Below are 27985 nucleotides of genomic sequence, written 5' to 3' on the forward strand. Positions count from 1 at the left end.
CTGAGAAGACCCCACAGTTCTGGACCCATCAACACGTAAACTTGTATCTTGTGGTTTAACATCAAAGGAAGACACCAGTGCCGCAGTAGTCAAGCCCTCTAGTGTCCTGGGTGAAATTTCTCATTTCTAGTCCAACAGAGTCACCTATCTTGGCTAGAATGAGGCAAAGTAACTAAGAAATCCTGGAAGTCGGTCTGATTTGCAAATAAACTTCATCCATTCATCCGTGCAGCAAATGATGACTTTTAAATGATGCATCTTAGGACTTCCCTGGCGGTCCCGCAGTTAATACTCCACGCTTCCAATGCAGGGGGCACAGGTTCAATCCCTGGTCCGGGAAGTTCTGCAGGTCGTGCGGTGCGACCAAAAAAAATTTTTTTTAATCTTAAACGATGCATCTTAAATTAACCTACAGTAATATTGCCTTTTGTGGTGTATAGTTGTATGAATTTTTACGCGTGTATAGATTTGTGTGTGCACCAGGACCATCAGGATATAAAACCATTCCATCACCCCCCCAAGCTCCATCATGGTGTTCCTTTACAGTCATGCCCCACCCCCAGCCCCTGGCAACCACCGATCGGTTCTGTCATTATAATTTTGTCTTGTCCAGAATGTCACATAAATGGGCATTGTCGATACCATTGTCAATGTCGTACCATTCAGATTGGCTTCCTCCACTTTGCAAAACGTCTTGGAGGTTCATCTGTCTGCTCCGAGTAGAGGGGAGGCCTGTCCACGTCTTGCCAGAGGAGCTGGGAAGGGTGACGAGAGGTGTGTGGATATGGGATGCTCTTAGTATCACTAGTCCATTTCTTATTATTGCTGATAGCACTCCGTTGTACAGATGCTCCTTCCATTCAACCATTCAAGGACTTACTTCCAGTTTTTGGTGATTATGAATAAAGCTGTTACAAACATTTGTACAGGCTTTTGTATAAACATAAGTTTTCATTTCTTTAGGGTGAATACCCAACAGTGGGATTGCTAGCTCATATGGTGTGTGCTTAACTTTATAAGAAGAAGTGCCAAACCGTTTTCCAGAGTGTTTTCTCCACCATTCTGCATTCCCACTAGCAATACAGAACCAGCTACGGTTCTGCAGCCTCACCAGCACTTGGTATTGTCAATATTTATCTTAGCCATTCCAACAGGGATGTAGCGGTGCCCATTGTGGTTTCAATTTGCATTTCCCTGATGGTTGATGATAGTGAGTACCTTTCCTGTGCTCATTTGCCACCTGTATGTTCTCTTTGGTGAAGAGTCCAGGTCTATCAACGACTTTTTAATTGGGTTCTTTGTTTTCTTACCACTGAGTTTTGACAGTTCTTTACATACGCTGTAGTCGTTTGTTTGACTTGCGTGATGGAGCTGATTGACAGGTGTCAGACAAGTGCTGCGCGCAGAAGCCACAGCCCGGGTCCTCCAGGCAGAGGCAGGTGGGCAGACAAGCAAGTCCCTACCACTGAGTGGGGCAAGGGCTTTTCTAGCAGGTGGAGCGGTACCTCTTCCGGCCTCGTGTGGTCAGCTGTGGCTTTCCAGGCGAAGTGTCTCCGAGCTGAGTTTTGAAAGGCGGTAGGCGTGAACCAGGGTTTGCCCAAACTTCTCACACAGCTGTCTGTACTCGCTGTTCCACACCTTCAGCTTCCATTTTCTACTCTCTTTCTCTCCCCGCTACGTCATCTCAACAAGAACCGTGTCTTCAAATGTCAGAAATCTATTTGGTTTGGGCCTCTCTCCCTAGTTCCCCACAGTCACCTGACTACCTCTCTGAATCTCTGCTTGAATTTGAAATTGAAATTTCAAATAGGATGACAACCGTGCCAAAGAGAACTCTCGAGTTTTCCTGTGCAGCCTTCCCAATATGCCATAACCCGAGGATCCCATGGGCTTCTGTCTTCCCTTCACACCCATATCCAATTCATCCTGTTTAATTTCACAACGTATCTTAAGCCACTGTAAGCTGCCAGCATCTCTTGCCTGGATGATGGCAAGTTTCCTGGTCAGCCTCCTGCCTCTACCCTGGGCTTTCTAACCGCCTAAGCTCCAAGCAGAGAGAGGCACCGGCACAAATCTCATCTTGCTGCACCACGGTACTCCATGGCTTCCCACCTTGCCGGTGTTCTAACCCTCACCACAATCAACAAGTACCTGCCTGTTCTGGCCCCAGTAGCTCTCCCCTCTACCATCCTTGCTTCTCCCATCCCCAGATCCTTACCCTCATCACTAAGGTTTCCCCCCCAAGTCTGCCCATCCTCCTATTAAGGCTACCCTTCAGGAAATCTCCATCCTATTATCCGTCTTATCTTCATAAAATCCATAAGTTCCTGAAACACCCTGTTTGTTTGCTACGTGTCTGTTGTTTGGTCTCTCCCTACTAGAGTGTGTGTCCTAGGGGGCAGGACTCTGCTTTGCTCCTGCTGCACCCGGGCTACCAGTACAGGACCGCAGGCATGTAGGTGCACAGTGCACCTTGCAGAGAGAGGGTGGGGCTGGTTGAGTCAGCAATAGATGAGTATGCCTGCGTCTGGCGCAATAAAGTAGAAAAACCAGGTGCTGGGGAGGACGGCTTTAAGAAAGAATGGAAAAAGTCAGATTTTCGTTCCTGAAAATTCACTCTGGAAAGAGGAAATACCTGAGCAAGGGAGGTAAGTTAGGAGGATGTTGTAAAAGCCCAGAAGACAGATTGTGATGCCTTAACTGTGGTACTGGAAATAAAGACCCTGATGGGGGGAGGCAGAGTTAAGAAATAACAGGGAAAAGAAATCTATAGACTATTTGAGGTGGAGATGAGAAGTCATGGATAACGCCCAGGTCTCCATCTTGACAAGTCAGGGTCTCGGTGGTGTCAGTCCCTGAGAGGGGCTGTGAGGAAGAGGGAGATGTTGGTGACGTCTGGGTCACATGGAACAGAGCCCGGGAGACATGCTGGCCACGAGGCTCATCTGAGCCAGCAGGGGCGTCTCTCCCAGAAGCCCAGGCTCCTCTGGGTGATACTTCATATATTTGATCTAGCTTGTGGGATAGTAAATCTTGTATTTACAGGAGAATTTTAAGGAACTTATTCTGTTAGGGAGATGATAAATTCTTTAGAAACAACCTCCTCTCATGGTCTTTTCTTTTTTAATTCATAGATTGATTTTTCTTCTTTAGTCTGTTGATGTGATGGATTCCATTACATGATTTTTGAATGTTTAACCAGCCTTGTATACCTGGAATAAATTCCACCTGGTCATGGCATATAATTATTTTTATACATTGTTGCATTTGATTTGCAAATATGTTTTTGAGAATTTTTCACATCTACCTTTATGAGAGATATTGGTCTGTAGCTTTCCTTTCTTAAGATGTCTCTCTCTGGCTTGGGGCACTAGCATAATGCTGGCCTCATAGAATGTTCTATGAATGTTCTATCTCTGCTTCTATTTTCTGGGACTGGTGTAGAGAATTGGAAAAATTTCTCTACAGTCTGGTAGAATCCACCAGTGAAACTATCTGTGTCCACTGCTTTCTGCTTTGGAAGGTTATTAATTATTGATCTAATTCTTTAATAGATATTGGATTATCTAGTTCTTTTTTAAGTGAGTTCTGTGGATTTCCTCCATCAAGAAATTGGTCCACCTAAGTTTCAAGTTTGTTGGCACAGAGTTGTGACCATTACCCTTTTAATGGTCACTGGCTATAACATTTTTAGAATTATGCCACTAGTTTTGTTCTTTCTTTGCAGGCTCTACAATTCATTTGCTCACTTGTTGGCTTATTTAGTAACTATTTTTGCATGCCTGTTGAGGTCCAGGTGCTGTGTTGGGGCCCTGGGAACTAGGGGTAACAGCAGCAAAAGTCCCTGGCTGGTGGACCTAACAGTAGACCGTGGAGACCACCAGTCACAGGTGTGAGTCAGAGCGGGTGGTCTGGGAGGCATCCTGGAGATACCTTGGGCAAAGGCCAATCTGGGTGAGCCTTTTCCCTCTTTGGTGTGGGATCTGAATAACCAGTGGGAGAGAGAGATGGCTGGAGGGGCAGGCTGGCCATGACGACTGTAACTTCCAGACAGTGACGGAATGGTGGATTTATATGAACATGTGCAGGGATACTTTGGTTTAATTGCTTAGGAGAACTCATATGAGCCTATAATTAAAATGCTGGGTAATGGGACTGTTGAAAGGGATAAGAAGGTTTGCTCTGTAATCTCCTTTAATCTGCAACTGAACAACGGTTTCTTTGTTCTATCTGTTGTGCTTCTTTGTGAACAGTAGCCAACCCTGGCCACCCTCAGGGAAATGGGCTTATTTATCAACGAAATTTGGCTGGAGGCTGTGACGCTGGGCTGGATGGGCAGGCGCAAGGGCACCACACACTTTCTCGGAGTAAAACTCAATTGTTTTCAGCCTTTTCGTACTGCTGTTCAAGATGTAGACTCTGGGCATGCGATATCCACTTGGGGCTGTGCTCACCTCTCACCTAGTGCACCACTTCTACCCACTGACAAAGAAGTCATACCTTATCTACGATTATTTCTTTAGGATATGTTCCAACAAGTATAGTTACTGAATCAGAAGAAAAGTCCATTTTAAATGTTCCTGAACCTTTGTTGGGGGTGGATGTAATTTTAGAATTTCCTGGGGTTCACCTCCCTCTGTCTCTTTACTATATAGAACTGTTTATCCCAGTGGCAGACACAGCCTTCCCTAGTAAATGCTTCACCGAAGATATTCTCCTGTATAATGACAAAGCCATTATCATGCCTATGAAATTTAATGTTATGCAACTGTTTTACTTTGTCCAAAAAATGTCTTTTAAAGATTTTTTTCCACCAAGATCTAGTTCAGGATCTCACACTGCCTTTGGTTGTCTTATCTCTTTTATCTCCTTTAACAGTCTCCTGTATACTTTTGTTTTTCATGATTTTACTTCCAATAGTTACATCTTAAACCAGTAACAAGGTCAACTCGTTTATAGAAAATCAACTATGTGCCAGGAGTTCTGCAAGTCTCAGCATAATTTTGAGAGTATATTTTAAAATTTACTTTCCAGTTGCCTCTCTCCCTAGACAAGATCCGCTAGGGCAGGAGTCACATCCAAGAGCAGACCCTGAAGACCTGCTTGTTCAGATGATCTCACTCGACTCCCGTGAATGGTATATTAGTACCTGATGTTCAGGATGACTATAAGATTTGTCCAAATCGATAAGATCTGGCAAAATGGGCATTCAAATGAGGACCTCTGATTTCAAGTCTAAGTCTGTTTAACTTGAAAGCAGCCTGTCCCTCAGAACTTTAGTTTCCCCCAGGGAGATTTTTTTTTTTAATTAATTAATTAATTAATTTCATGGCTGTGTTGGGTCTTCGTTGCTGCGAATGGGCTTTCTCTAGCTGTGGCGAGCGGGGGGCTACTCTTCATTGTGGTGCGTGGGTTTCTCATTGTGGTGGCTTCTCTTGTTGCGGAGCACGGGCTCTAGGCGCTCGGGCTTCAGTAGTTGTGGCACGTGGGCTCAGTGGTTGTGGCTCACGGGCTCTAGAGCACAGGCTCAGTAGTTGTGGTGCATGGGCTCAGTTGCTCCGCGGCATGTGGGATCTTCCTGGATCAGGGCTCGAACCCATGTCCCCTGCATCGGCAGGCGGACTCTCAACCACTGCGCCACCAGGGAAGTCACTCCCCCCCGACCCCCGCAGGGAGATTAAGGAATTAAACTGTCTCATCTCAAAAATACATCCCAGCTCTAGATGTGCTGAAAGTCAGAATGTTCAGGAGCTTCAAAGACTTAAGTCCTCCAAGCAACACAGCTTAGTGGAAGGAGCACGTTAAGACCCCGGCTTACGGGCAAGACATCGAAATTCTCACAGGCTCCCAGTGGCCTCACGCAGGAAGCAAGGTAACAATATCTGCCTAAGGGGGCAGAGGAGGAGAAGATGAGGTAGGGATGTGAACCACAAGGGTGATGCCTGGTGTGTGGTGAAACGCTTGCTGGAATGAGATGGAGATGGGGAAGCCATAAACTACGAGACAGAGGGCAGAGCAGGCAAGAGTCGAACAAAAGTCACCTCTGAATAACCATGCAACGGTCAACTTTTCTGCTGAAAGAAACCTCTCTATTTCTTCCATTCTTCCAAAAAATGAAGCTCGGTGTTCTGCCTCGTGTTCTGTACTAAGAACCCCAAGCAGGTAGGAGGTGTTAGAGTTTGTTCCTTCCTAGGTGATTGATAACTTGTGGGTGCAGAGTGTCTGAAGAACACAGACGGCACCATTCAGAGCTCATGGAATGAGAGCCAGATGTGACCTAGGAGGCTGACGCCATAATTCATCCACACAGTGCCCTGACCGGCTTCAGTCTCTGCCGCAGGCTGTGGCTCAGAAAATGCATTACAAAAAGATAGTTGGTATAGTTTGGGGATGACGAGGTGGAAAGTTAAAGCAGAATTAAAATTTACTTTAATTCTTGTAAATGAATCAATATATGTGTGTCTTCCAAGTTTCAGGCAAAACAAAATAGACTTTTTTTTAAGAAAAAAAAAGCAAAAATGTTCTTAGTTGCTAAGGATTTGTGTCTGGATCAAAACCAAGCTGGCTTCATAAACTTTAAATTATTTTAGATTTCAGGAAAACATGTTTCAGTTTGATGATGAGCAAGTGGAGATATCAGACATGTGCCTAAGGCTATACTAAATATTCTAGAAAGAAAACCACCATGCTTCCTCTTAAGAATGGAGGTTGGGACTTCCCTGGCGGCGCAGTGGTTAAGAATCCGCCTGCCAGTGCAGGCGACACGGTTCGAGCCCTGGACTGGGAAGATCCCACATACCGCGGAGCAACTAAGCCCATGCACCACAGCTACTGAGCCTGCGCTCTAGAGTCCGCCAGCCACAACTGCTGAGCCCACGTGCCACAACTACTGAAGCCCGTGCACCTAGAGCCCGTGCTCCGCAACAAGAGAAGCCACTGCAGTGAGAAGCCCGCGCACCGCAACGAAGAGTAGCCCCCTCTCGCTGCTCACCATGTGCAGCAACAAAGACCCAACACAGCCAAAAATAAATAATAAATAAATAAATTTATTAAAAAAAAAAAAAAGAATGGAGGTGAACCGGATCTCTTTTAAAGTGCAGCTTACAGCAGGTATTCCAAGTAGTCAAACAGGGGAGCCCAACAGTCTTTGCACCTGATTCTCTGGGGAGCTAACTGGGCAGGAAGACCACTGGATGCTATCATAAAAATCCATGCAGTAAACAAGGTGGCTGAAGCGAGACGGTGGCCAATAGGAAGAAAGCAGTGGGACAGTTCTAGGAGGTCGCCTCAAGGGGGCTGGTTCATTGATAGTGTCTGGATGGAGAAGGTGGGCTGAGGAAAGCGGGGTGTCCAGGATGAATCCAGGTTTCTGGCTTGAGTTGTTCGAAATTACCTAGCCTTTCAAAACTTTAGTTTTTTCTTCCATAAAATGGAGAAAACATCATGTACTCTACAGTTGTTATAGAGCTTGGAAAGTTTCATAATACGCCTAAGAGTGCCTGGAACACAGAGCATGTTTACTAAATGTTTTTCCTGCTACGTGTCCTGCTTCCTCTTCCAGCCTCCCTCCTCCAGCTCCAGGCCTGGTGGTACTCCTGCTTGCAGGAGTGAACACTTTTCTCTCCCAATCAGGCTTTCTCCCCTGCATCTTATCAAAGCACCTCACCTGCCTAGCACGGCATAGCCTTTAGCTTGCTGTGTCATCAGTTACTGAGATAAATCACCGCCATTCTCATCTCAATGTCAGTCGCCCTTGGAATGCAGGCTGTTCGTAGCATGGAGGGTAACATTTTTATTTCTTTTCAGAAGTGGATCAGGTTCTTTTTGCTCCTTGCCATTTCTTCCCTCGCTTACCCCTTTCCCTCTCCTGCATTCAAGCAAATAGTTGGATCCCTACTGCATCAGAGAAAGGATGCGACAGCTGGAAAGCAAAGACAACAAACAAACAACAATAATGACAAAACTCCTGGGTCTCATCGGTGTTGATTTCTCAAAGCAAATCACTCAGGCAATTAAGAAGACGTGAGAAAAGTGGTCACACACATATACACACACCCCTCACGTCTGTCTCTTCTCTCCAAAACCTGTGGGCACAGAGGGCTATGTGCCTCTTTTCCTTCCTAATCCTCCCCAAGGCATGCATGCATGTGTGCATGTACGTGTGTGTGTACGTGTGTGTCTATGAGACAGACACAGAGAGAGAGAGAGAGAGAGAGAAAGAGAGAAAGAGAGGGAGAGAGGGGTACCTCCTGAGGGACCGACCAGCGTGGGAGGAACTCCTTTCTCGGATCAGACACTTGGCAACAGCCAGAGTCAACATCCTCTGCTGGGCCAGGCCCGGGGGTGCAGATGGCTGAGGCGTTAGGAAGCTGAGCAGGCAGGAGGGTGCACGCCTCACATGGCCACTGCCGTCCGAGGCTCCACCAGCTCGCAGGATGGCCTGGGCTTAGCGTGTCTGTTGGCGTGGCACCCACAGAGGAGTGAAGGTTGGTGACAAACCCAGACTTCACCATGGGGAAGGAATAAAACCCGATTTCAAAACTGTAAATGGGCTGATTTGAAATGATCTGTTTTGTGAGGGTAAGTTGCAGAATATATTGTTCTAGAAATTTTTCCCTCAATTTCTAGAGAGTATATACATAGAAGGTTATGACTGAAGTAAAGTTGTGTATTGTTTTTGAGAAAACGGTACAATTATTTGTATTCTTTTACACGCTCGCCCTCTGGGTCCACTAGTGTCCAGGGCTGACCACAGTACATCTGGGCTGTGGGCACAGCTCAGCCCTTTCACTAAGGACAAATGTAAAGCAGCCCTGGCACCATCATCTGCTTAGTTTAGGGACCTCCCTCCAAACCCACATCCCTTCTGTGCCTCGTCCATCACCAGTTGATTACTCTCATTAAAACAAAGCAATGATTTGATTTTTCCAAGGAGCTTCATCAGAATGAGGAAAAATTAAATTTACCAAGGAAAGGAGGAAATGGTTGAATAACAATATGACAAGTAATTGAATTTTAAGTCCGTGGATGCCCCGGTGTGATTCAATTCTGACACATGAAGCTAGTAATGAGAGGAAGAGTCCTCTTCCGTGAAGAAACCTGCTAACCCACATAAATAGCCTGGTGTTCCTGGTCATCTGGTCCCCTTAGTGATGCATGACTGGTTTACTCCACGGGCAGAATCTGGTCCTTGCAGAGTGACTTTGGGAGCCTGCGCAGCAGTTACAGACATTACTAAGAACCTACGACACACCCAGTGTGATACTGTAAACCCCCACTTAATCCTCGAAAGGCCCGAGAGGAGGGTAATATTATTTCCATTTTGCTTATTAGATAACAAAGATCTCAGGAGGTTGGAAAAATACCAGACATAGAAAGTACCAGAGCTGGGACTTGAATCCTGTACTTCTAACTTTTGTATGTTATTTCTACCACACTCATGGTCACTTGTAGGAGGATGCTTACCTCCAGGTGCACCAGGATGCAGGAATCCTGCTGGGACCAGCTCATCTGTTTACTGAGCGTCTATCTTCTTGGTGCCTTTTTCAAATCTAGTCAGAACGAGAGGAGACGTACTCTTACATTTTTTGAAAGGACTCAGTTACTGCATACATGGCCAGTTTACTTAGGAATGAATTCGCTATTTTAAAAACCCATCAATAAGCAAAAAAAAAATTTTTTTTAAGATAGCACTAAATGCCAGAGAGATTGCAACGAAACAACACCCTAATACATTGTTGACGGGAGTGTTCATTGCCCAACACCCTAATACATTGTTGATGGGAGTGTTCATTGCCTTAATCTTTTAAAACATTGATTTGGCAATTGTTATGACTTGAACTGTGTCCCCTTAAAATTCATATGTTGAAGTCCTAGACCCAGTCCCTCAGAACGTGACTTTATTTGGAAATAAGGTCTTTGAAGATGTAATCAAGTTGAGATGAGGTCATACCAGAACAGAATGTGCCCCTAATCCAATACAAGGGGTCTTTACACAAAGGGGAAATCTGGACACAGATACACAAGAGGAGGATGTGAAGAGACTCAGGGAGAAGACAGCTGGCTACGAGCCAAAGAGAAGCCTGCAACAGCTCCCCCACAGCCTCAGAGGGAACCACTCTGATGACACTTGATCTCACACTGACAGTCTCCAGAGTGTCACACAAATGGTTCTGTGTGGGGCTTCCCTGGTGGCACAGTGGTTGAGAGTCCGCCTGCCGATGCAGGGGACGCGGGTTCGTGCCCCGGTCCGGGAAGACCCCACATGCCGCAGAGCAGCTGGGCCCGTGAGCCATGGCTGCTGAGCCTGAGCGTCCGGAGCCTGTGCTCCACAACGGGAGAGGCCACAACAGTAAGAGGCCCGCGTACTGCAAAAAAAAAAAAAAAAAATGGTTCTGTGTGGCCATGTGTTATGGCAGCCCTAGAAAACCAATACAGCAATACATCCTGAGAATGTTAAAACTGACGATACCATCTGGCACAGGAGTTTCTTGCCTTTGGTTGCCTCTTAAGGAATAATGAAGACTGACATAGGTTTATGCACAAATGTATATTTCTCAGGTCTTTCCTTCCCCATGCTATTGCAGGAGGCCATTCAAAAGTCCTCCAGAACCCGCTTTACTTCTGAAATTTCTCTGGGAGCGTGAGCATCAGTTACCAAGAAAACGCTGGCCAGGTTTTCCTCTCCTTGTCTGGCCCCCTTCAGCGAATCAGCCCTCACACTTCATTCTGTGGACATTACTGTCCCTGGCTGCTGCCCTGTCGCAGCTCCAGTGCTCTGGATTCTGACCACAGGCGAAGGTGAAGCCCAGTCTCTCTCCTGGGGTCCAGGATGCGAGTCTGCAGGTGGGCTGGGCCCACAGGTGTCACAAGGACCCCACAACCACTGAGGACGCTTCCTCTTGCAGCCCAGCCTTCAGGACTGGACCTGCCAGGGTGCGGCTTTTGCAGCACCTTGCAGAAGGGAGCCCCGGGCCATCGGGCCACCTGATTCTGAGCAGTCTGGCCACTGGACACATCTGATCTCTGTGCTGATCATGCTTTGGCCACCCATCCTGCTTCCCGCCCGCCGTGTGATATTCACGCCAGTTCTCATGTCTGAGTCGATGCTCTGTCAAGCCGCCCACTCACGCCTAGCAGCAGAGCCCTGTGCCCCCGCCACAAGGGCATTAGAAAGTCAGCCGCGTGAGGCGGGAAGATGCAGGGACACGTCCTTTCTTTTTCGGATCTGAGCTTGCCAGATGTCCTCTGTAGCAAGGCAGCACCGACAGCCCCTCCAATACTCACAGGTTGACCCCTGTGCTTTGGAAACTTATGCAGAGTGTGTGAGGAATTCTGATTTTAAACACCGTCTCCTTGTGTGGCCTGTTTGCAGGACTGCACAGGCCGCTGGAGCAGCCCTGTTCACCTCTGACCCTTGGCCCACTAACCGAAACAAGGTGAATATTTCTTGGGTCGGTGTGGCGGAGGGAGGACCAGAGAATAAATCTGACCCTACTTCCACTGAAGGTGATGAATGGCCCCCCTTTCAAGCCGGGGCCCTCTGGCCCTTTTATTCACTGCTCTGGTTTTAAAAAGAGGAGGATGGATTGAGTGCCTTTCAACTGTTTACCAGCAGAAGGGCAAAGATCAGGTTACCAGCCCAGAATGATTCATCTTTTCTCCCAAATCAAAGCCTGTGTCCACAGTGCCTGTGTCCACATGAGTTCATCTTCCGTATTCAGACAGTCAGAGCAGGAGGCCAGGGACAAAGTCCTGGGAGAAAGAGAGATGGAGTAATTAGGTGCAGACAGGGAGTAGTGAGGGCTCTTTTTCTGCCTTCACATTGGGACTTGAATAGAGTTTTTTGGTTTTTTTGGCGTTATTTTTTTAAGCGGAAGTGTCTCTGGTTTCCTCCAAGTCAGGACAATTAGCGATGTTTTTCCAAGGATCCTGAGTTGGGACACGTTTTAATTTGAGAGAAGTTTCCACTACAAAAATATGTATTTACATTTAGAAACATGACTGTTGGAACTGTGAGAACCAGCATTCATAATTGAAGGAAAAAGTGCTGTGGGTTTGAGACACTGATGCCATGACCACTGGCATTATAAATGTATGGAACATTCCTAACAGAGAGAATATAGTCAAGTATAGAGAACAGCCACTTACAAAATTCTAACATTTTGCCATATTTGTGTCAGTTTTCACTAAGAAATAAAACACACAGAGACCACGGAAGCCCCTCTGTACCTCCCTGTCCTTAAATCGATGTTTTCATCCCCAGAATGTTACTATACTATTTACAATGGATAAATGTATCCATAAAAGATATATAACAAAGTATTGAATTTTATTTGAATGCATCATTCAATAATGAGCTTTTTTCACTCACTTATGTTTTTGTCATAACGTTTCACTCAATGTTTGTGTTTCGTCAGTAATAATACTGACGATATAACAATTCATTTCATTGAACTAGTGTAGAACATTTCATTTCATGCATATTGTACACTTCAATCATGATGATGGGTACTTAGGTGACTTCTGTCAAGAGCTGTGAAGGGTCTGATGTTACATCCCACTTACCAGCTAACAAGGCTGCCGCAATCTCTTGAATGCTGGTAGAAGAGATGAGATTCCTGGGTCAGAGATGAGAGACTTCATTATTCACAGCCAAAGCAGCAGCCAGAGTGTTGGCATATTTGTGCTGGTTCCCCAAGCCCCCAGACCTACAGGGTGACGTGGAGAGCCAGATGACAGCTGCACAGGTTGGGTTGGGTTGGGTTGCAGGAGAGGACTTCTGAGCTTGGGGATACTGCAGGTTTTGAGCAGGCAGTAGAGAAGCTGACTCTTGGTCCTGGAGTGAAAAATTCCCTCATCCTTTGAGGTTCCTCCCTGAAAATACAGCCCTGAAGATGGCTGCGTAAAGAGCAGTCAAGGCTTTGCAGTTTGGGCACAGCCAGCAAGGCATGTAGGGGAACCAGAAGCCCAAGGAGGACTGCATCTCCCAAAGCTTCCAAGTGCCAGCCCTTACAGAGGTACAAACAGGCATGCCATTTGTCTCCTTACCCAGCGTATGTGAAAAGTAGGTTTGCTTCTCTCCAAATTGTTTTTTACAGTGATTGTGGGAATTTACGATCTCCAATAGCACATAGGGATTTTCTTGCTTCTTTATCTCCTGTTGAACCCCTGTGTTGTCAGACACTTTTTAAAAAAAAATTTATTTATTTATTTTTTGTGGTACGCGGGCCTCTCACTGTTGTGGCCTCTCCCGTTGCAGAGCACAGGCTCCGGACACGCAGGCTCAGCAGCCATGGGTCACGGGCCCAGCCACTCCACGGCATGTGGGATCTTCCCGGACCGGGGCACGAACCCATATCCCCTGCATCGGCAGGTGGACTCTCAACCACTGTGCCACCAGGGAAGCCCTGTCAGACACTTTAATTTATGCTAAGCTGATGGTTACAGAAGGATAATGCAGGTTGTTTTAATGTTTCCTTGATTTTGAGCATGTTTTCACTTACAATATTGACCTTGCAGTTTCCTCTCTGTCCTTTGCCTTTTCATGACTTTTTGCCTGTTTTTGTGGATTCTCCTTTTTCAGATTGATTTGTAGGTGTTCTTTGTACCTCCTGAATATAATTCTTTGCCAGTTATATGTATTAATAATATCCCTTCTCACTCTATATTTTGTCTTCTCACTTGGTGTATAGATTTTTGTTTCAGAGAATAGTTTTAAAGTTTTAAATATGGAAAAGAAATTAAGAAAAAAATCCATTTACAACAGCATCGGAAAGATTAAAATACTCAGTAATAAGTTTCACTAAGGAGGTGAAAGAGCTGTAAACTGAAAACTGAAAAGTTGATAAAAGAATTGAAGAAGATACAAATAAATGGAAAGATATCCCATGTTCTTGTATTGGAAGAATTAATATTGTTAAAATGTCCATACTACCCAAAGTGATCTACAGATTCAATACAATCCCTATCAAAATTCTAATGGCAGTTTTCATAGAAATAAAAAAAAATTATCTTAACATTCCATTGTATGGAACCACAAAAGACTCCAAACAGCCAAGTTAATCTTAAAAGAAAAATAACAAAACTGTAGGGATCATACTTCCTGATTTCAGACTATATTACAAAGCTATAGTAATCAAAACAGTATGACACTGGCATAAATACAGATACCAGTGGAACAGAATAGACAGCCTAGAAATAAACCCATTGTTCACAATAGACAAGATATGGAAACAGCCTAAATTTCTGTCAATGGATAAAGAAAATGTGATATCACACACACACACACACACACACACACACACACACGTACAGTGGAATATTATTCAGCTACAAGAATGATGGAAATTCTGCCATTTGCAATGACATGGATGAACCTGGAGGACACAATGACATGGAGGAACCTGGAGACACAATGCCATGAAATAAGCCAGACACAGAAAGACAAATGCTGTATGATCTCATTTACATGTGGAATCTAAAAATTTCAGACTCACAGAAACAGAGAAAATGGTAGTTACCAGGTGCTCAGGACTGTAGTGAATAGGTCAAAGGGCACAAACTTTTAGTTAAAACATGAGTAATTTCTGGGGCTCTACGTACAGCATGGTGACTATAGTTAATAATGTCATATTGTATACTTGAAATTTGCTAAGAGAGTAGACCTTGTGTTCTCATTACACACACACACACACACACACAGAAATGATAACTATGTAAGGTGATGGATGTGTTAATTAGCTTTATTATGATAATCATTTCACAATACATATGTATATCAAATCATCACCTTAAAAATACATAATTTTATTTGTAAATTATACCTCAGTAAAGCTGGAGTTAAAACAGTTTGTTTTTGTTTGTTTTTTTTTGATTTTTAAAAAATTTTTGGCTGCATTGGGTCTTCATTGCTGTGCGTGGGTTTACTCTAGTTTCAGTGAGCAGGGGCTACTCTCTGTTGCAGTGCACAGGTTTCTCATTGTGGTGGTTTCTCTTGTTGGGGAGCACAGGCTCTAGGCACGCCGGCTTCAGTAGTTGTGGCATGTGGGCTCAGTAGTTGTGACTCACAAGATCTAGAGTGCAAGGTCAGTCGTTGTGGTGCATGGGCTTAGTTGCCCCGCGGCATGTGGGATCTTCCAGGACCAGGGCTCAAACCTGTGTCCCCTGCACTGGCAGGTGGATTCTTAAAAACTAGGCCACCAGGGAAGCCCTAAAACAGTTTTAAATAATCAAATTTATTTTTAATTTTTAAAATTTTGTTTTTGCATGTTAAGAAACTCCTATATTTTTCCTGTTTTTCTTTTAAAAACATTAAAGTTTTGTTTTTTTCATTTAGGTCTTAAACACATGGGGAACTTAATCTTTTGTGTAGTGTGAGGTGTTGAATCTAATTTACTTTCATATGTGGACAACCAATTGTCTGATCATAATTTAGTGGATTCCCCACATACAGGTAAAATAGCCGTTCCATCATGCTCAACAGTTGTTCAGGCTAAAAACCCTGGAACTATCCTGACTCTTGTACCTGATATCCAATCCATCAGCAAATCCTGACAGCTCTACCTTAAGCAGCTCTCCCCCAGCCAGCCATTTCTCATCCCCACCACCACTGCTGCTCAGCACCACACCACTCCCACCTTTCACCTGGATTACTCTCTGGCTTCCTAATTAGACCTCCTCCTCCTTCTCTTGCTTCCCTACAGCTTCTTGTCCACACAACAGCAGAGTTACATCTTTAAAAACATATTTGATCGTGCTATTCCCTGCTCACATTCAGGATAAAATTCACAATTATACCATGTCTTCAAGCAACCTGATTGCTGGCTGCTTTCCTCACTTCATTTCCTCCTTCTCTCCCCCTCTCTGTCTCTCAGTGTCTATTGGTTTGTCTCTGTCTCTCTCTCTTGTTCACTGTGCTAAAGACACACTTGCTATTTCTCACACACTGACTCTGTTCCTACCTCAGGGCCTTTGCACTTGCCACTTCTTTTTCCTGCCATTTCTCTTTCCTCAGATAACTGTACAGCTTGCTTTAACCTCATTCAGGTTTCTGATCAAATATCACTTTATCATAAAGGGCCTTCCCTATTCATCCTCTACTAAAATATATCCTTTCTACCCACTTACTTTATTTTCTTCATAACATTTACCACTACTCAATGTCATAGTATATTTGTTTATTGCATGCTCCACCTATTAGAAAGTAAGTGCCCTGAGGGAAGGCATTTTGCTAGTTTTTCTCATCCATCTATTTCTAAAGCCAGGAACAGAGCACGGCGCAGAGTAGAGCTTTAAACACATATAATGACTGAATGAATGAATAAATGAGTGAAGGTTCCAACTGGGAAAAATAAAATCAGTGTTTGGTAATAGTCTTACTAAATTGAAATTTAAGTCCCTCCGTTTTATTATCTTTATAAAAATTGCCTTAGCTATTGTTGGGCTTCATTTTTCCATTCCAATTTTATGACTAATGTGTCAAGTTCCACATAGACTCATATTGGGATTTGGATTGGAAATTCACTGTATTTATATATTAATATGTGGTGAATATCCCCATTTATTCAGGTTTTCCTTTATGTCTTTCAATAATGTTTAGTAACTTTTAAAACTAAAGGGCATGTATGTATTTTCTTATATTCATTTTTGGGAACACTCATGGTTTACACACACACAGTGTATAGGACTTTTTCCTTTTGTGTTTTCTAATTATTGGTGTATAGGAATACATTCTTTTTTTTTTTTTTTTTACTTTATAAAAAAATTTTATTGAGTATAGTTGATTTACAGTGTTGTGTTAATTTCTGCTGTACAGCAGTGACTCAGTTTTACATATATATTCTTTTTCACATCCTTTTCTTTTATGGTTTATTACAGGATATTGAATATAGTTCCCAGTGCTATACAACAGGACCATGTTGTTTATCCATCCTATATATACCAGTTTGCATTTGCTAATCCCAAACTCCCAATCCTTCCCTCCCCCTCATCCCCTCCCCCTTGGCAACCACAAGTCTGTTCTCTATGTCTGTGAGTCTGTTTCTGTTTCATAGATATGTTCATTTGTGTCATATTTTACATTCCACATGTAAGTGCTATCATATGGTATTTGTCTTTCTCTTTCTGACTTACTTCACTTAGTATGATAACCTCTAGGTCCACCTGTGTTGCTGCAAATGGCATTGTTTCATTCTTTTTTATGGCTGAGTAATATTCCATTGTATATATATACCACATCTTCTTTATCCATTCATCTGTTGATGGACATTAGGTTGTTTCCATGTCTTGGCTATTGTAAATAGTGCTGCTATGAATATTGGGGTGCATATATCTTTTTGAATTTTAGTTTTGTCTGGGTATATGCCCAGGAGTGGGATTCCTGGATCATATGGCAACTCTATTTTTAGTTTTTGAGGAACCTCTATATTGTTTTCATAATGGCTGCACCAACTAACATTCCCAGCAACAGTGTAAGAGGATTCCCTTTTCTCCATACCCTCTCCAGCATTTGTTATTTACAGACTTTTTAATGATGGCCATTTTGGCCAGTGTGAGGTGGTACCTCATTGTAATTTCAATTTGCATTTCTCTAATAATTACTGATGTTTAGTATCTTTTCATGTGCCTATTGGCCATCTGTATATCTTCTTTGGAGAAATGTCTATTTAGGTCTTCTGACCATTTTTCAATTGGGTTGTTTGGTTTTTTGTTATTGAATTGCATGAGCTGTTTGTATATTTTGGAAATTAAGCCCATTATCGGTCACATGATTTGCAAATATTTTCTCCCAGTCCTTAGGCTGTCTTTTCATTTTGTTTATGGTTTCCTTTGCTGTGCAAAAGCTTATAAGTTTGATTAAATCCCATTTTTTAATTTTTGCTTTTATTTCTATTGCCTTGGGCAACTGACCTAAGAAAACATTGGTATGATTTATGTCAGAGAATGTTTTGCCTATGTTCTCTTCTAGGAGTTTTATGATGTCATGTCTTATATTTAAGCCTTTAAGCCATTTTGAGTTTATTTTTGTGTAGGATGTGAGGGGGTGTTCTAACTTTATTGATTTACATGGGGGTGTCCAACTTTTCCAACACCACTTGCTGAAGAGACTTTTTCCCATTGTATATTCTTGCCTCCTTAGTGGAAGATTAAGTGTCCATAGGTGTGCGGGTTTATTTCTGGGCTCTCTATTCTCTTCCATTGATCCATATGTATGTTTCTGTAACAATACCACACTGTTTGGATTACTGTAGCTTTGTAGTATTGTCTGAAGTCTGGGAGGATTATGCCTCCTGTTTTGTTCTTTTTCCTAGGAATTGCTTTGGCAATTCTGGGTCTTATCATGCTTCCACATAGTTTTTAGGATTATTTGTTCTAGTTCTGTGAAAAATGTCATGGGTAATTTGATAGGGATCCCATTAAATGGAATACTATTCATTTTTGTATGTTGATCTTCTATTTAAGAATTTTTTCAGTTGATTGCCTTGATTTGAGAAGGGGGTAAACAATCTTGTCATCTGAAAATGAGGACAGTTTTGTTTCTTTCTCTCTAAATCTTATCCTTCCTAAATGTTTTTATTTTATTGCATGGTTTTCTATCCACAAGACAGAGGCAGTGATAGCAGACATCCATGTCTTGTCCTGTATTTTATTTTATTTATTTATTTATTGATGAATCTCTTGGTTGTATTTGGCACATAAATATATATATATATATACACACACACACACAAACATGTATGTACTACTATGCACATGCAGAATTATAAATCACTATATCATTTGCCTGTAACTTATATAATATTGCACATTAACTATACTGCAATTAAAAAACTTTCCTCTTTAACAGTATTTTCCACTTTGTAACATGCTTTTGTGTATATTACTCATTTGAATTTGACAACAATCCTAAGAAGCAGGGAAAGGAATATTATTCTTTTTTTTTTTTAACTTTCTTTTTAACATCTTTATTGGAGTATAATTGCTTTACAATGGTGTGTTTGTTTCTGCTTTATAACAAAGTGAATCAGCTATGCATATACATATATCCCCATATCTCTTCCCTCTTGCATCTCCCTGCCTCCCACTCTCCCTATCCCACCCATCTAGGTGATCACAAAGCACTGAACTGATCTCCCTGTGCTATGCGGCTGCTTCCCACTAGCTATCTGTTTTACATTTCGTAGTGTATATATGTCCATGCTACTCTCTCGCTTTGTCCCAGCTTACCCTTCCCCCTCCCCATGTCCTCAAGTCCATTCTCTAGTAGGTCTGTGTCTTTATTCCTGTCTTGCCCCTAGGTTCTTCATGACCTTTTTTTTTTTTTTTTTTAGATTCCATATATATGTGTTAGCATACAGTATTTGTTTTTCGCTTTCTGACTTACTTCACTCTGTATGACAGACTCTAGGTCCATCCACCTCACTACAAATAACTCAATTTTGTTTCTTTTTATGGCTGAGTACTATTCCACTGTATATATGTGCCACATCTTCTTTATCCATTCACCTGTCGATGGACACTTAGGTTTCTTCCATGTCCTGGATATTGTAAACAGAGCTGCAATAAACATTGTGGTACATGACTCTTTTTGAATTATGGTTTTCTCGGGGTATATGCCCAGTAGTGGGATTGCTGGGTCGTATGGTAGTTCTATGTTTAGTTTTTTAAGGAACCTCCATACTGTTCTCCATAGTGGCTGTATCAATTTACATTCCCACCAACAGTGCAAGAGGGTTCCATTTCCTCCACACCCTCTCCACCACTTATTGCTTGTAGATTGTTTGATGATGGCCATTCTGACTGATGTGAGATTATATCTCATAATTTTGATTTACATTTCTCTACTCTATTTTAATACGTATGCTACTAGTATTATACTATTAGGTATGATGCTTGCTATAGGTTTGGAAGGGCCACCTAAGTTCTCTTATTACTAGCTTGCACAGGTTTTATGATGAAATAGTGTAAAATTTTATGGATTACTTTTTCTTCTTTAATCTGTAATGTGGTAATATATTTTCTGATGTTAAGCCCCTTTCAGAATAAACACTGCTTGTCATAAAGTATTATTTTTATACACTGCTAAATTTGACATTTTAGTATTTTAAGATTTTTGAAATGATGTTCATTAATAAGATTTATCTAAAATTTTCATTTCCTATAATGCCGTTAGCCAGTTAAAAAAATCCATATTTTACTAATGTTATAGAACAAGTTGCTAAGGTTTCACTCTTTCTGAATTCTCTGAAACAATTTGTATGATATAAGGATATCCATTTCCTGAATGTTTCCTAAAATTTGCTTGTGAAAATGCCCTAGATTTTTTTGAGTACCATTAGATTTCTACTTCTAATTCTTTAAAGTTTATGATTTGGATTCCTCTTTTTTCTTAGTCAAATTGATCATATTTTTCTAGAAAATGTCTAACTCATTTAAGTTTCCAAATGTATTAGGAGAAAATTGTTCATAGTATTAATTTACTAATTTTTTAATCTGTATGGTGTCTGGATTTATATCTTTTTATATTCTTATTATTCAGTTGTGATTTTTCTTATTATTTCTATAACAACTCTGTTAGAGATTTGTCTACTTTTAGCATTCTTTTCAAAAAACAATCTTTCGATTCTACTGAGTATTTTTTTGTTTTCTATTTTATTTACATCTGTGCTTATCTTTTTTTAATTTTTTCTTTCTACATTCTTTGTGTTTATTCTATTTACCTTTCTCTAGTTTCCTCTGCTGGACATTAAAATTATTTATTTTTAAACCTCCCTGCTTTGTAATGAATATATTTAAAATATAAATTTTCTTCTAAATTCTGATTGAGATGCATCATACAAGTTAATTTGCATTGTGATTTTCTCTTTAAGTCATGAGTTATTTCAGTTATTTTAAGTTTCATTATTATGGCTGTTTTCAAGTACTCTATCTCTATTTTTTGCTCTAACTAAATGGTTCCATTGTGGTCAGAGAAAAGTTCCAGATAATATTAATTTTTAAAAAATATGTTGAGATTTCTTTTGTGGTATATTGCACAATGAATTTTTGTAAAGAATCTATGTGACCTCAAATATAACGTGTAGTTCCTTTTTGTTGAGTATAGGGTTTCATAAAGAACTATCAAGTCAAGATTAATGTTTATCAAAATCTTTTCTACTTTTACTGCTAGTTTGTATACTTGATCCTTCTTTTTCAGATGGAGGTAAAGTTGTCATTACATCCTTGTAATTCTGTACATTTTTCCTTCATATAATTCAAGACAATGTTGTTGGGTACAAGTAAGTTCATGATTATTATATCTTAATTATTGATCATTCCTTTAAATTTATCCTTTTTAATACTTTTAGCCTCAAATTCTATTTTTCATATCAATATTGCTTTCTTTTGGTTAATATTTGTATATTTTAACTGTTATTTTCAACATTTCTATGTTGTTTAGATATGCTTTTTTAAAAGAATTTTTATTTTTAACTACTTTATTAATTTATTTTTGGCTGCATTGGGTCTTCGTTGCTTCGTGTGGGCTTTCTGTAGTTGTGGTGAGCGGGGGCTACTCTCCGTTGCGGTGTGCGGGCTTCTCATTGCGGTGGCTTCTCTTGTTGCAGAGCATGGGCTCTAGGCACGCAGGCTTCAGTAGTTGTGGTGCATGGGCTCAGTACTTGTGGCGCACGGGCTTAGTTGCTCCAGGGCATGTGGGATCTTTCTGGACCAGGGCTCGAACCCGTGCCCCCTGCATTGGCAGGCGGATTCTTAAGCACTGCACTACTGGGGAAGCCCTAGATATGTCTTTCATATACAACACTTAGGTGATTTTTGTTATTTAAAAATCCAATATGATAGTTTCTGCCTATTCGTAGGTTTATTCATCGTATTTCTTATTATAGGTTACATATTTGACCTATTTACCAATCTTATCTTTTGCTTTTACTTATCATTTTTTTCTCTGCTTTTCTTTTAAAAGCTTCCTTTGTGCCTCTGTTCTACTGTAAATATTTTGTATATTCTTTCCCCTATTTTAATGGTTTCTAAGCACACACACAGTCTGTTGACAGTTATCCTTACTTAATATATATTTGCAACATATATCTCTTTATATGATATATCCTTAATTCATAATACAGTATATATATATATATTTTTTTACATATAGCTTAACATACATATACTTTAACTGTCATTCAACATTACATTTCCTCCCTCTGCACCTAAAAGAACACAGCATCTTGTAAATACCTGCTGAACATCACCCACCCCATGTAATTTTTGTTTACATGTTTATCTTTTTAACAAAAATTGTTAATGTATATATACATTATATATGTATAATCAATAATTAATGTATAATCAATAACTAACATGTACCTGTATATGTATAATCAATAAGCAGTTTCATTTTTAACATAATATATCGAGTTCCAACCTCACCCTTGGTCTTGTATACCACGACTTCTGTCTGGGTTCACTTTTCTTCTCACTGATCTACAGCTTTTCATGATTCTCTTAGTGAGTGTCTATGGGTAGGAAACTGGAATAGCTTTCGTATGTCTGAAATGTCTTCCACCTGACTGCATCCTAGATGCTAGCTTACATGGCATAGGATTCTAGGTAATCAATATTTTCCCTTTGAAAATATCACTCCAGTGCCTCTGGCCTCTGTTTTTCCTGATGAGAAGTCTTCTGTCATCTGGCTGATATCTGTTGTATGTTGTCTTTTCTCAATTTTCTGGTAGCTTTTAGCATTTCTCTTTCCCCATGACACATGAAGCTGCTGTACCAGGTGTCATGGTGTGGACTCCCTGTCATTCAGGCTGCTTGATGCTTTGAGCACTTCTGATCTGAGGACTTACATATTTCTTCAGTGCCTAAATTTTCTCAGTTATTTTATCTTCAAGGTAGATTTGCTTCTATTCTCTCCCTTCCCTTTTTTTGGAAACCCACAATCTGGGGACCTTTTGTTGATATGTTTTCATCTCTTTGCTCTCTGCTAGATCCTGGAGAAATGATAGCATTTGATTCACCATTTTGCCTTCAACTGTATCTAGTCTAGAGTTTATCTTTTTTCTTTCTTTTTTCTTGTAATGTCAGTGTTATACTTTTGATTTCTTAAATTTCTAATTTTTTAATCATTTGTATTTGGTTTATGTATGACAGTTCTATTTCATAATTCCTTATTTTTAAAAAAATGTTTTATATTTACATAAGGAGTTTTTGTATTGAGTGTTGATTTTATTGTCTTTCTTTATCTTCAGATAGCTTCAGGTGCTTTGAATTTTTAATATCATCTCATTTTGAGCAGGAAGTTTTTGTTTTGATATTTTGTTTCATTTTATCCTTCCTTTCTCTTACCTACTTCTCTTTTTCTGGTGGTTTTTTGGATCCCCACCTGCTCTCCCAGGCAAGGCAGAACCAGTTCTTCTCTTGCTGCTTTGTGGGGTGCTACCCTCACTGCAGGGATCCCAGACTCGGCCTCTTTGCTAGCCAGGCATCTCGATGGTGCAGCCACTGTTCTCCCTAGGCCCATAGGAACGTACTGCTACATTCCGCCACCTTGCACACAGGGGCTGGAGCTATGGCGCTCCAGGCTCCGTCTCTCGGTTTGCATGTGTCCAGCGCCCTGCAGGAGCTGGCCTGCTGCAGGACTAGATGCACAGCAAGGCCGTTCTTCTTCTGCCCTTCAGAACCCTGGCTGGTCCTGCCTATTTGGTTTACTTGGCTTGTGTGCGTCTGTCAGTGCCTTGCGTCCGGCACAGAGGTGGATGCACCTAAGGACCACATGCCTTGTGCCATTCTGAACAGAATAGCAAGAGCCGAAACGTTGCCAGCATTAGGCCCTGTCCTTCGTCGAGGGGCATCCCAGGGAGCCACGCAGGCACTGAAGCCAGTAAAGCACACGGCTGCCCGCTGTCGACTGCAGTTGACAAGGCAAGTCAAGAGTGATGCCCCACGTGTCCTCACAGCCACTTCCACAAGGTTCCACCCAGGGAGCTTGTTTCAAATCAGTGCTGTAAAAGTGTGAGTTAATCCGCAACTTTCCAGCAGGGGTACCTTTTGATCATGGCCACCAGCACCTGGATTTCAGCAATTTATTTTCCTCCTCGTTGTCATTTGCTTTCTCCTCTATGACTTTTATTTCCTCATCTTGTTCCGTAATTACCTTGTAGTGCCGAGAGTTTTCTTTATACATCATCTCAACATTTCTTTTTATGGAGAGAGGCAAGTATAGAGAGAAACAGAAAAAGAGAACTCACTCCCCTTGGCAATATTAAGGGTTAAAATTTTTTTCTATGATTGAAGTTAATTCTTTGAGATATAATCAACATATGACATTATATTAGTTTCAGGTGTATGCATAATGATCTGATATTTGTGTATATTGCAAAATGATCACCTCAATAAGTCTATTCAGCATCCATCACGTCACATAGGCACAATTTTTTTCTTATGATGAGAATTTTTAAGATCTATTCTCTTAGCAACTTTCAAATATACAATACAGCACTATTAATGACAGTCACTATGCCATACATTATATTCCCATGACTGACATATTTAATAACTTGAAGTTTGTAGCTTTTGACCAACTTCACCCATTTTGACTACCCCCCACCCCGACTCCCTGTCTCTGGCAACCACCAATCTGTTCTCTGTAATTTTTTTTTGAAGATTCCACACATAAGTGTAATCACACAGTATTTGTCTTTCTCTGTCTGACTTACTTCACTTAAAAGTGTTTTAATAAAAACAAAAATTAAACCTGTAAGCCATTTTTCCAGTTTTCTCACATGTGGCTATACCGTCAGATTCACAGAAAATGCTGCGTTTCCTTATTCCCTTCCAGCCAAGCGCTGATGCTGCTGTGAGGTTCCCAGGCTGTGACATGGGAGCGGGACCCCAGGTTAAGGGACAATGGCTCTCAGAGTGCATGTTAAGACTGGAGGTGAGAGAACCCAATTAGCCTTGCCGAGCAGCACCCCAGCGGGCCGCCCCCCCCAACCGAGCTGGGAGTTCAGCAAGAAAATAATTAGATATTCAGGATGGGATGAAATGAAAGGCCCTTTTGAGGAAACAACACTGTTTCCCAGAGAATTAGGGAGACGCCTGTGGGAATAGCACTTTCAGAGGGGCCAGGGGACAGAGTGAATTTCAGAGGGTCTATGCATCTGGCTCTGAGGCCACTCCCCTCCCCTCCGAGCTGGCTCTCACAGCAAGGAGCCTTGGGACCTTGACAGCTTTCTGGAAAAACAAAACAGTTGCGTATGCAGAATTTCATTGGCATCACATCACTTTTGTACCAAGGAGGCCACGTAGTCCTCCAACACCCTGGGGGAATATTTTCATTGTGTTTGTCCTGCAGAAAAGTTGCGGATTAACTCACACTTTTCTAGGGCCAACTGTGAGCCAGAAACTCAATAAAAACAATGCATTCATCTTCCTCTGCCAGCAGGGGAGGTAAGAGAGGTGCCCACATTTTATAAAGGAGGAAACCACATCTCCTGGAAATTGGGAGTTGCTCAAAATTGACACAATGTGGAGGAAGGGCCCTGACCTTGGCCTCTGACCCCACAGGCTCTGCACCTCCCACCCCTATGCAACGCTACCTGCCAAAAATGTGCAATATTCCAAAGTTCTAAAACCGCCAGCTCAACCAATTACTCACAACCATCACTAAACACCACCATGACCAGTTGGGGTATAGATGTAGCACGTTGGTGCAATCATACCTCTGTTTCTCAAGGTTGTGTTGGGAAGTTCCTTTTACACCTTCCCCAGTGATTGGTTCCCAATTAATTTTCCCAAACACATCCTTCTCCCACGTCCACTTGCCCAGTGGCTCTGCCGATGACACTTTGATTTTTGCGGATTGAGACTCCTTTCGGACTTCTGGCCTCCAGAACTGTGAGATAATAAATTTGCCATTTTAAGCCACTTAGTTTGCTGTAACTTGTTACAGCAGCAGTGAGAGACTAATGCACTCACAGAAAGGGCCTAGCAGGGGCCGTGTCAAGAAAAAGCTTCCATGCGTGGCACTGGCATCTTTTCCATTACCACACCATTGTGGGCTTAGGTACCCAGAAGTCACAGTGGAGCATGCTTCAACATACTTAAATTTTAAGACCACCCCGATCCCAAAGCATATGTCAACCCCCTCCTCCATGCCATGCGGACTGACAAGGAAGACCCAGCAGTGCGCCTCCGGTGCACACTTACTGGTACTAACCTGCACCATACACATCATGGCCAAGGTGACAGCCTGTCCATCTTGCCTGTTCTGGGACTGGGCCTGCCCTGCCTCATCCTGAAGTTGTCTGTTGGCTTCTTGCTTCCCCTGCCGGAATAGGTGTCCTTGAAAAGTGGTCACACGTGTCTTATCATCCTTGTATCTTTCACAGATATTTGCAAACGGTGCTCAACAAGTAGTTTTGGAATGAATGAATCAGTGAAAAAAGTCTGTCAACCCATAGCCCATGGAATGGAACAAAACATCATTCGACGGGGATATATTTCACGGAGTCTTGAGACTTTACTGGGGGAAAGAGGAATGTTCGACGACTGGGAGACCTCTTTTCACCTACCACACGCCAGGCATCATGGCTATGCAGGGCTCTGCCACATCTGGACACCCTCTCATTATTCATACATGTAAAAATGGGGCAACATCCCAAATAAATTAGCCTATCGGTCATGAATTTTACTGTCGGAGGAGACCTCCAGTTCTCAAACACGTAAATGCACACAGAGAATAACACACGAGTTTCAATCACAGCAGAGTTGCCATCTGCCATCAGGCACCGTGCTATGCGCTTTACACGCATTATCGTGGATTCTCATAAACTTCTTTGAGGCAGGTTTCACTTTACTCCGATTTTGCCCATAAGGTAATTGTGCTGTAAGGCGATCGTGCGCCTTGCCCAGGTTATAAGGGACAACACTGAAGGTCTCCCAGCTCTGCCTGACTCCAGCCTCTCCCAATCTGCAGCCCGGTCTCTCCAGATCCACAGCATGGACTGTGTTTCCCTGGGTGCCAGAGGCATGTCCCTACCATCCATCTGCTGCTACCTTTTTGTTTTGTTTGTTTTGTTTTGTTTTGTTTTGTTTTTTGTGGTACGCGGGCCTCTCACTGTTGTGGCCTCTCCTGTTGCGGAGCACAGGCTCCGGACGCGCAGGCTCAGCGGCCATGGCTCACGGGCCCAGCCGCTCCGCGGCATGTGGGATCCTCCCGGACCGGGGCACGAACCCGTGTCCCCTGCATCGGCAGGCGGACTCTCAACCACTGCGCCACCAGGGAAACCCTGCTGGTACCTTTTTTTAATGCACTCTAAACCCAGTATTTTGAAACTATTTTGAATCCAAACATATGAGTATGCACTCCAAATTCAGTAATCGCCTTAGCAAATTCTGAGCTGACCATAGAGGTTTTTTAATGGATTCAAAACAGCAGCCCAGCTGACTTCAAAGATTTAGTTTGAATAACCATTTTATACAGAATTATTAAGTCAAGAAAATGAGAGTTATTAACTTTGCAAGATTCAATTTTTAACTTTACAAAATGAAGACTTTATTTTAAAAACCTGCTTTAAATATCAGAATTCTGTCCTGGTCCATTCAATTGCATGTATTATACTGATGTGATAACTTGTAGGAACAGACTGGATAGACTAGAAATTCCACAAAATAAAATTTAGTCTTTTGATACTCAAGCCGACTCAGTAAAACTAATAAACAAATATAACAATACATAGCTTTAGGGCAACTGGCAAATGAATCATTTGGGAAACCTGCAGAGTCGGAATCCTACCCCCATCTCAACTGTTAGAATGGTGATTTTGAGTAACCGTCTGATGACAGATAAACCTTGATTTTTAACCCCAGTTTCCCATTTACTTGTTATGTGAACTGGAACAATTAACAGCTTCCTGGAACCTTGTCTTTTCTCATGTGTAAAACCAGGAGGTCTGCTAAAATTGGTTGTTGTGTAGCTTAAGTA

General features: G+C 42.1%; 1 long non-coding RNA gene across 1 annotated transcript; it reads left to right on the forward strand.

Moving 5' to 3' along the window:
- Positions 1 to 2520: 2520 nt before the first annotated feature.
- On the forward strand, positions 2521 to 27128 carry LOC113629557 (uncharacterized). Its single transcript, XR_003436605.1, has 3 exons — positions 2521 to 2648; positions 21197 to 21278; positions 26391 to 27128. It is a non-coding gene; the product is annotated as an uncharacterized LOC113629557 (long non-coding RNA).
- The last annotated feature ends 857 nt before the right edge of the window (positions 27129 to 27985 follow it).

Source organism: Aethalodelphis obliquidens, unplaced genomic scaffold (assembly GCF_003676395.1).
Source record: "Aethalodelphis obliquidens isolate GAN/ISIS:26980383/991018 unplaced genomic scaffold, ASM367639v1 scaffold27, whole genome shotgun sequence".
Taxonomy (NCBI): domain Eukaryota; kingdom Metazoa; phylum Chordata; class Mammalia; order Artiodactyla; family Delphinidae; genus Aethalodelphis; species Aethalodelphis obliquidens.